This window comes from Tachyglossus aculeatus, chromosome Y4 (assembly GCF_015852505.1).
Source record: "Tachyglossus aculeatus isolate mTacAcu1 chromosome Y4, mTacAcu1.pri, whole genome shotgun sequence".
Lineage (NCBI taxonomy): Eukaryota > Metazoa > Chordata > Mammalia > Monotremata > Tachyglossidae > Tachyglossus > Tachyglossus aculeatus.
The window spans coordinates 8920477-8930786 of record NC_052096.1 but is presented as its reverse complement, the minus strand read 5'-3'; positions in this window follow the sequence as shown (position 1 = coordinate 8930786).

Genomic DNA, 10310 nt, shown 5'->3' with positions numbered 1-10310 from the left:
GGAGATCCTTGAAAAGAAAACAGCTCAGGGGCACCTTCCCGACCCCCACAGTAAAGTGTATCATGGGAGGGCTATCAGGCAAGCCATCCCCTTCCCCGCCCTGCCCCACCAAGTTCCCAGGACGGCCAGCCCCCAACTGTCCCTTGCCCTGAGGCTGACCAAAGTCCTTAGCTTAGGTGAAAGTCCTCTCAATGAGGTCCCGTGTCATCTCACTTGGTCTCAGTGCCGACCTCCCCATCTCACTTCCCACCCCCGCACCAGCCTCCCTGCCCCCCAACCGCCAGAGTGGCTGTGAGGCCTAATGGAAAGAGCACAGGTCCCAGGACCTGTGTTCTAATCCTAGGACTAGAGACTTGGAGAAGCAGCATGGCCTAGTGGAAAGAGCCCGGGCTTGAGAGTCAAAGGACCTGTGTTCTAATCCCAGCTCTGCCACGTCTAAACTGTGAGCCCGCTGTAGGGTAGGGACCGTCTCTATATGTTGCCGACTTATACTTCCCCCTTCTAGACTGTGAGCCTGCTGTTGGGTAGGGACCGTCTCTATATGTTGCCAACTTGTACTTCCCAAGCGCTTAGTCCCGTGCTCTGCACACAGTAAGTGCTCAATAAATACGATTGAATGAATGAATGTATATATGTTTGTACATATTTATTACTCTATTTTACTTGCACATATTTATTCTATTTATTTTATTTTGTTAATATGTTTTGTTTTGTTGCCTGTCTCCCCCTTCTAGACTGTGAGCCCGCTGTTGGGTAGAGACCGTCTCTATATGTTGCCGACTTGTACTTCCCAAGCACTTAGTACAGTGCTCTGCACACAGTAAGCGCTCAATAAATACGATTGGATGAATGAATGAATGTATATATATATATGTCTATATGTTTGTACATATTTATTACTCTATTTATTTTACTTGTACATATTTATTCTATTTATTTTATTTTGTCATCATGTTTTGTTTTGTCGTCTGTCTCCCCCTTCCAGACTGTGAGCCCGCTGTTGGGTAGGGACCTTCTCTATATGTTGCTGACTTGTACTTCTCAAGCACTTAGTACAGTGCTCTGCACACAGTAAGCGCTCAATAATTACGATTGAATGAATGAATGAATGAACTTGCCTGCTGAGTGACCTTCTTGGGCAAGTTATTTTACTTCTCTGTGCCTCAGTTACCTCATCTGCAAAATGGGGATTAGGACCATGAGCCCCATATGGGACAGGGACTGTGTCCAACCCGATTTGCTTGGTTCCACACCAGTGCTTAGTACAGCGCTTGATGCATAGTAAGCACTTAACAAATACCACAGTTATTATTATCATCATTAGTCTCTGTTTGGCCACAAGCCTTTTGAGTGACCTTGGGGAAGTCACAACCTCTCTGAGTGTCAGTTGCCCTCTCTGTACAGTGGGGTTACTCTGACCTGAGTTCCCCTACCACCCAGGGATGTTGTGAGGACAACAGTGAGGTCAGTCACTTGAAAGTGCTTTGGGAAGAAGAGCATTATAGAAAATAAAAACGGTGGCATTGTCTCTGAGCGCATTTGGTCAGAATGGGTGGAAGAACTCACCTCTCAAAGGGTCGCTTGCGGCTCAGCTGATGAAACAGATGCTGAAGTTCCCACGACTGTTGCTCCTTTCCCTCCAACTGGTTTCCCTGTCTCCTTTATAGCACTTCTCCCCTTCCCCCACCCGAACGCTCTAGGAATTGACAAATGGGAAGATCCAAGTTCCAGCACACTACACACCGACTGGGGATGGCTAATAGTGGCGGCCGTACTATTTCCTGAACACCATCTGTGGGAGGAGTTCTGTACTCGGTGCCAGTTGGCATCATAGGTTTGGATGAGGTCCCAGGGGCTCACGATCAAAGTAAAAGTGTGTTGGAGGAAGTACGTGAAAAGATGGATGACAAACACACAGGGGACGGGGAAACTATAAAAGCAGAGAATAGCATAAAAAAGCACAGGATGGTGATAAATACAAGTAATAATAATGATAATAATAATTGTGGTGTTTGTTAAGCGTTTACTATGTGCCAGGCACTGTATTAAGCACTAGGGGAGGTACAAGGTAATTGGTTTGGATGCAGAACCCATCCCACATAGGGCTCCCATTTTACAGATGTGACAACGGAGGCCCAGAGAAGTGAAGTGACATGCCCAAGGTCACACACCAGACAAGTGGCAGAGCCGGGAGTAGAACTTGGGTCCTCTGACTCCCAGCCCCATGCTCTATCCACTAGACGATGCTCAGCATTAGAATCTGGAGGGTGGGAGGTTCACCCCTGCCCCCTCCCTCTCTCCAGACAAGGAGAAGAAGCCAATTGGTGTAAGCTTTGCGGGAAGCCTTTAAATCTGCACCCCCAGAAGGCATGAAACAGCTCACCGGGCCTCATTGCTCCCCCCACCCCATCTCAGATACATTTCATCTCTGTTTGCTGAGCAGCAGGTGGTGATAGAAGCCACAGGCAGGATCCTGGGAGATGGCATGAGAGAGGGGACCAGATAACAATAAGGCCCCAGAATAGGCAGTTCCCCAGAAATTCAGTAGTCAGTGGAATGCCCGGGCTTTATTGCCAGGATTAAGGGAAAACCTGTATCCTGCCAACTCACAGATGGTTTGTGGGCTGACTTCTGACCTTCCAGCAGGATGTGGCAAAGTCCTCAGTCAAACCAATTACTCGGCGGTCCCACGTTTGAAGACTCCCCCTCTCAGCCTCCAGCCCTGTCTTTACTGCCTGACATCAGTCTTCCCTAAGGGTCTCTAAGGCCCCTGGAAGGTCACCACCAGAGAACCTGCCAGGGAGACACCAGACGTCAATTAATCAACTAGTGGCATTTATTGAGCGCTTACTCTGTGTATTCATTCATTAATTCAATTACATTTATTGAACACACTGTGTGAGGAGCACTGTTGTAAGTCCTTGAGAAAGTACAGTATAACAATAAACAGACACATTCCCTGCCCACAGTGAGCTTACAGTCTAGTGGGGGAGACAGACATTAACAGAAATAAATAAATTACAGATATATATGTAAGTGCTTTAGGGCCAGAATTGGGGGTGAATAAAAGGAGCAAGTCAGGGCGACACAGAAGGGAATGGGAGAAGCAGAGACATAGTCAGGGAAGGCCTCTCGGAGAAGATGTGCCTTCAATAAGGCTTGGAAGATGGGGAGAGTCGGATATGAGGAGGGAGGGCATTCCAGGCCAGAGGTGGGTGGGTCTGGGGTTGGCGGTGAGATAGAAGAATTCGAGGTACAGTGAGAAGCTAAGCATGCCAGCCACCGGGCACAGAGCTGCCTGACAGTCCAGACTTTGGGGGTCTTCATTAAGTGTTTACGATGTGCTGGGCCACTGAGGCTTATCCAAGATCATCAGATCACACCCAGTCCCCCGTCCCACCCTCGGCTCACGGTATGAAAGGGAGGGAGGAATGATCAATCAGTCAATCAATCAACAGTATCTACTGAGCACTTACTATGTGCACAGCACTGGACTAAGCATGTGGGAGAGTATGATACAACAGAATTGGCAGACATTCCCTGCCAATAATGACCTTACAGTTCAGGCAGGGGGGCAGCCATTAATATGAATAAATAACTAATTTATAATATATAATAATGGGTTAGATGCAAAATAACTGGTTTGGACACAGTCCCTATCTCACATAGGGCTCCCATTCTCAAACCCATTTTACAGATGAGGTAACTGAGGCACAGAGAAGTGAAGTTACTCACCCAAGGTCCCATAGCAGACAAGTGGCAGAGTAGGGATTAGAACTCAGGTCCTTCTGATTCCCAGTCCCTGGCTCTATCCACTAGACCATGCTGCTTCTCTCTTACCCCCATTTTCCTGTTGGGGAAATGGAGGTCCAAAGGGAGTAAGTGACTCATCCAAGGTCACGCAATGGAGCCTGGGTTTCCTAACTCCCAGTCTCGGGTGCCATCCATTAGGCCGCACTGCCTCCCAGGTTTCCAGCCCAGCCCTCGCCCTTGGTCATGGCTGCTTGGCGGTTTCAGCAAGGAAGCCCCTGCCCCGGTTTGGGTCTTCCTGTGCTGGTCTCCCTGCCCCCGGCCTCCCCTGAAGGTTCTCCCCCGGCCCCTTCGGTGGGCTCTGTCTCTGCAGGAAGCAGCAGGCGGAAGCGGGCAGTGGTTCTCAGGGCAAGCACGGCTCTGCTCACCTGCATCGGGGCTGCGGTGGTTCTGCTGTTCCGCTCCCGACTCTGGAGGAAACCAGGTCTGTGGGCTGCCCCAGAGGGTGGGCGGGGGGACCTGGGGAGGGGATAGACAGGGGGATTGGGGGTGGGGGTCCTAATCCCAACTCCACCACTTGTCTGCCATGTGAACTTGGGCAAGCCACTTCACTTCCTTGTGCCTCAGTTCCCTCATCTGTAAATGGGGATTAAGACTATGAGTCCCAAGTGGGGCAGGGACTGGGTCCAACCTGATTAGCTTGTATCTACCTCAGTGCTGAGTACAGTGCCTGGCACATAGCAAGTGCTTAACAAATACTATTATTAGTATTATTATTATTATTATTAATCAAGGCTGTGGGATTGGACACATTCCCTGACACACACAGGGCTTCCAATCTAGCTTATCCCCATTTTACAGAAGAGGCAACTGAGACCCAGAGAGGTTAAATGAAGTCACACAGCAGGTCAGTGGAGGAGCTGGGCCTCAAGGTTGGGGATCCTGTCTCCCTGACCCTTGATCTCCCCATTAGACCATGCTGTCTCCCCTGGATTCACTTCTGCATATTCTCTCTCTCTCTCTCTCTCTCTCTCTCTCTCTCACTAACACACACACACACACACACACACACACACACACACACACACACACACACACATTTATCCTTCTCCCCATCTGTATTTGTGCCTCCCAGGGACCCCTCGGGATCTCGAGACCCCTCCCCAACTCCAGGAGAGGAGATGCAGCCAATCTTCAGCAGTGGTAAGGGATGCTCCCCTGACCCACCCCCCTGACCCCAGGAGGAGGACCCCCCCGAGGAATGAAGAGGGGGAAGAAGATTAGAGAGGATTGGAGGAGAGTTTCATGGAGTTTGAAAGGAGAAGGCAAAGTTAGTGGGGTGGCTGCAGACTGGGGTGGGAATTATTTTTATTGGTGGAAAGACCAATCAATTGGTGGTAATCGAGCAAGCAAACACTTTGTACAGTGTTCTGCACACAGTAAGAACTCAATAAATACTATTGACTGATATTTATTGAGCACCTACTACTAGAACTAATAATGATTATGGTATTTGTTAAGTGCTTACTATGTGTCAACTACTGTTCTAAGTGCTGGGGTAGATACAAGGTAATCAGATTCTCCCACGTGGAGCTCACAATCTTAATCCCCATTTTACAGATGATGTAACTGAGGCACAGGGAAGTTGTGACTTGCCCAAGGTCACACAGCAGACAACTGGCGAATCTGGGGTTAGAACCCACATCCTTTGGCTCCCAAGTCTGTGTTCTTGCCACTAGGCTAAGCTGCCTCTCTGCTAGGCCATACTGCCTCTCTGAGTGCTTGGCACTGTAATAAACCCTTGGGAAATTCCCTAGAATCAAATGGGGGAGTCGGGCAGACACACATTGTTTTATAGGAATGGAATATACATGAATGGATTGGCCTGTTTTATGCACTTACCAGAGTTCAGTTGTGGTCAGTGATCAATCGCTTAGTGCAGTGCTCTGCACACAGTAAGAGCTCAACAAATTTGATACTGCAGCTCAGTGGATTGTCCCTTGAAACCTTACTGGCCTGCTGGAGAATGATGGGGGCTATATACTCTCTCAAGTGCTTAGGACAGTGCTCTACACACAGCAAGCACTCAATAAATTTGTACTTCCCAAGCGCTTAGTACAGTGCTCTGCACATAGTAAGCGCTCAATAAATACGATTGATTGATTGATTGATTGAATAAATGCCATTGATTCAATAATTAAATACCAGTGTCAAGGAAAGGATAGGCAGGAGTGGAGAAGATATTCCAGGTAACAGGTAGAAATCAGTGACAGGGATGGAGTTGGAAGAGGGAGGAACGTGGCCTAGTGGATAGAGCCCGGACCTGGGACTCAGAGGATGTAGGTTCTAATCCCGGCTCTGCCACTTGTCTGCTGTGTGACCTTGGACAACTCACTTCACTTCTCTGTCCTTCAGTTTCCTCATTTCCTCTCCCCCTCTAGACTGTAAGTTCGCTGTGGGCAGAGAATGTGTCTGTTATATTGTTATATTGTACTCTCCCCAGAGCTTGATAAAGTGCATATAGTAAGTGCTCAGTAAATACAATTGACTGACTGTCTGACTTGTAAAATGGATATTAAGACTGTGAACCCCATATGGGACAGGAACTGTGTCCATCCTGATTATACTGTGTCTACCCCCGTGCTTAGTTCAGTGCCGGACACCTAGTAAGTGCTTAAAAAAAATTCAGTCTTGAATTCCCTTTATTTCCACCTCAGGGCTATCAAAAAAGTCCCTAGGGTACAAGGTGAGGCTCTTCAACGTTTACAAGAAACTCTGTTATTTGGTGTCCCGGGGGCTTTAAAATGTTCAGTACCACAAAGATGGTAATGCAAGAGATTGAAATCCTCCCTGTCCTACTGGAGAGTAAGAATAATTGCGTTTCATGGGGTCATTCATTCATTCAGGCATATTTATTGAGCACTTACTGTGTGCAACACACTGTACTAAGCGCTGGAGAGAGTACGCTATAACAATAAACAGACGCATTCCCTGCCCACAGCAAGCATCCTGTTCTCCCCTTTTAGACTGTAAGCTCACTGTGGACAGGGGGTGCATCTGTTATATTGTTATATTGTAGTCTATTCTCCCCAGCGCTTAGTACAGTGCTCTGCACACAGTTAGAGCTCAATAAATACAATTGACTGACTGACTGACTCCTCCTGCCTCCCAGGATCTCTCCCCACCTCCAAGCTCCTTGCCTGCTCCTTCTCCCAGGCTCTCTACTCTCCCCTCTGCAGGGCAGCATGGTGGACGCAGACCTAGAGGAACTGGAGCCAGGAGAAGCTGCCCTTTCTGGAGCAGAGCCCGGCTCCTCCCCAACCCCTCAGTTTCCTGAGAGGAGTTAGGGGCTGGGGGAAAGAAGAGGGGAAAGCAGAGTGACCTAGTGAATAGAAGCCAGGCCTGGGAGCCAACAACCACTTCAACCTTCCGAGGCGTTCATCCCTGGCCCCCGCACAATCCACTCGCTTCTGTATTTCTCAGAGGGAAACTGATACAAGGCTCCCACAACTTCCTCCTCTTATTTCCCTCTCTCACTTCATGTGCCACCCCTCAGCACACTCCCCTCCTCCTCTTCCTCCCCCTCCACCACCACTCCCCTTTGGCTGAATCCCCTCGATAATTTCACAGAGGTCAAAGGGTGCTGAGGGGTGGCACATGAAGTGAGAGAGGGAAATAAGAGGAGGCGACAGCTGGGGACAACCTCGCCTTTTGGGGATGATCTCTATTTTTTGTAATGATATTTATTTGTTCATTCATTCATTCGGTTGTATTTATTGAGTGCTTACTGTGTGCAGAACACTGGACAACAGGCTTGGGAAAGTACAACACAACAATATAGCAGACATATTCCCTGCCCTCAATGATCTTAGAGACTAGAGGGATGAGTTTATGGACCTGGGTTCTAATCTTAATCAATCAATCAATGGTATTTATTCACCACTTATGATGTGCAGAGTACAGTACTAAATGCTTGAGAGATTATAACAGAATTACCAGACATGCTCCCTGCCATAACGGTGTATGTTGAGTGACTTTGGGCAAGTCACTTCACTTCTCAGCGTGGTTTAGTGAAAAGAGCACAGGCTTGGGAGTCAGAGGATGTGGGTTCTAATCCCGGCTCCACCACTGGTCTGCTGTATGACCTTGGGCAAGCCATTTAACTTCTCTGTGCCTCAGTTACCTCATCTGGAAAATGGAGATTAAGACTGTGAGCCCCATGTGGAGCAACCTGATTATCTTGTATCTACCGGTGCTTAGAACAGTGCTTGGCACAGAGTAAGCGCTTAACAAATACAATCATTATTATTCTCTGTGCCTCAGTTACCTCATCTGTAAAACGGGGGATTAAGATGGTGAGCCCATGTGGGACATGGGCTGTGTCCAACCTGATTAGCTTGTGTCTACCCCAGCACTTAGAACAATGCCTGGCATGTAGTAAGTGCTTAACAAATACCATAAAAAAATGATAGATGGGTGACAAGCTCCCCCCCACCCTCCAACCCGGATTGGGGGTGTGGGGAGTAGCTAAAAAGAGAGGGGGGAAGATGAGGGGAGAGACTAAGCCTTCGTCCAGGAGGTTGGGAGGTTGGATGAGTGAGGAAGAGAAACCCAGCTAGAAGAAATTGGGCTCTGGAGTTAAGAAGGAGACTGTGAACCTTATGTGGGGCAGGGATTGTGTCCAACCTGATTACCTTGTATCTCCCCGAGGACTTAGAACAGTGGTTGGCACATAGTATGCGCTTAAAAAGTACCATAATTGTTATTCACAATAATAGTAATAATAATAAGAATGGAATTGATATTTATTGAGCATCTAAAGAAAGCAGAGCTCTGTACTATACACATTCCCTGCTCACAGGGGGGTTACACTCTAAATGGGGTAGCTCATTGTGGGCAGAGAATGTGTCTACCTAGCCTATTGTAGTATACTCTCCCAAGTGCTTAGGTCAGTGCTTGGCACACGGTAAGAGCTCAATAAATACCACTGAAGATGATGATTAGAAAAATGTGGCCTTGGGCAAGCCACTTTACTTCTCTGTGCCTCAGTTACCTCATCTGGAAACTGGGGATTGAGACTGTGAGCCCCACGTGGGACAGGGACTGTGTCCAATCCAATTTGCTTGTATCCACCCCAGTGCTTAGTACAGTGCCTGGTACATAGTAAGTGCTTAACAAATGCCCTAATAATTATCATTATTATTATCAGTAATAATAATTATTGTTATTATCAGTAATAATAATAAAAGGGACAGAAACATTTACAAGTAGAGCAGTCAAAATAAATGATTGAGCAGACATTTTTTGTGTCAGAGGGGTTGGGGGAATGTGTTGAGAGTGTAAATAAATTCATAAGGGCTCAAGTTGGGTAAAGGGATGATCTGGCTCATGGTGCTGGACAATCAATCAGGGAAAACTTCCTGGAGGAGGAAGGATTTTTAGGAGGGCTTGGACTCAGGGAGAAAAAGTCAATCAATCGATGGTATTATTGAGGATTAACTGTGTGCCGATGTCACCCGTCGCCCGGGGACGGGTTCGTTCGGGAATCGGCACAGTGAGAGACAGAGAGAGGCCGGAGATGGACAGCCTGAGTGTTATACAAAATTTATTCCACGAGGCAAATTGAATTATTTAATTGTTTAGGTGCAATGAATTGAACTTCCCTTTCGGGAGGAATTTGATTAATTAGTAATTAGTAATGTTAGAGCTTCCCTAAGGGGAGGAACACACTTATCCGTTGTCCACGTGTAGCAGAACACCCATGTCCCACCCAGGCAGAATTCCCTTACAGTTTTTTTGTACGCGGTGGGGTGGTACCCCCGTAGCTCTCACCCATGTGCACTTCCCACTCGGGAGGAATCCACTTGAGTTACACATCCATGGGGGAAGCCCCTAGCTCCCACCCATGAGTATTTTCTACTTGGGAGGAATCCATTCATGCGGTACATACCCATGGCGAAGCGCCTGGTTTCCAGCACCACGAGTGTCCAGAGGGACGGGACCCTCACTCACCCATCCCACGGCTCCTCACTTGGTGCAGGCAGAGCGGGCTTCTCACGCTCTGGACAGAGGTGCCCTGCAGCCGGCTGTTGCAAGTCTCCATCCTCTGCCCAGAAGGTTAGAAGCTGCAGGTATTTATCACCTGTGCTCCTAGGCCATTCCAGCTTCCGGCCTCAGTTTATCCAATCTCTGCCCTCCCCCCTCCTCCATACCTAATTGGATTGGCACGGGGGCGAGGGACACCTCTGTATTCCCGGCTTGGGCTGTCAAACAAGCAGTTTTGTTTGTGGGGGCTGAATCCCACCCACACTTCCAAGTTTCACCTGCTGGCTCAGGCGGCCGTGAGATAGCATTTGACCTCGAGATGGCGGGTACCTCAGGGTCACCTTGGGACAGCCGAGCACTGTAATTCAATTCAATTCGATTCGATCATATTTATTAAGTGCTTACTGTGTGCAGAGCATTGTACTGCGTGCTTGGGAAAGCACAATACAACAATAAACAGTGACAATCCCTGAACACAGTGAGCTCACAATCTACGGGGGATGGGGGAGAAACAT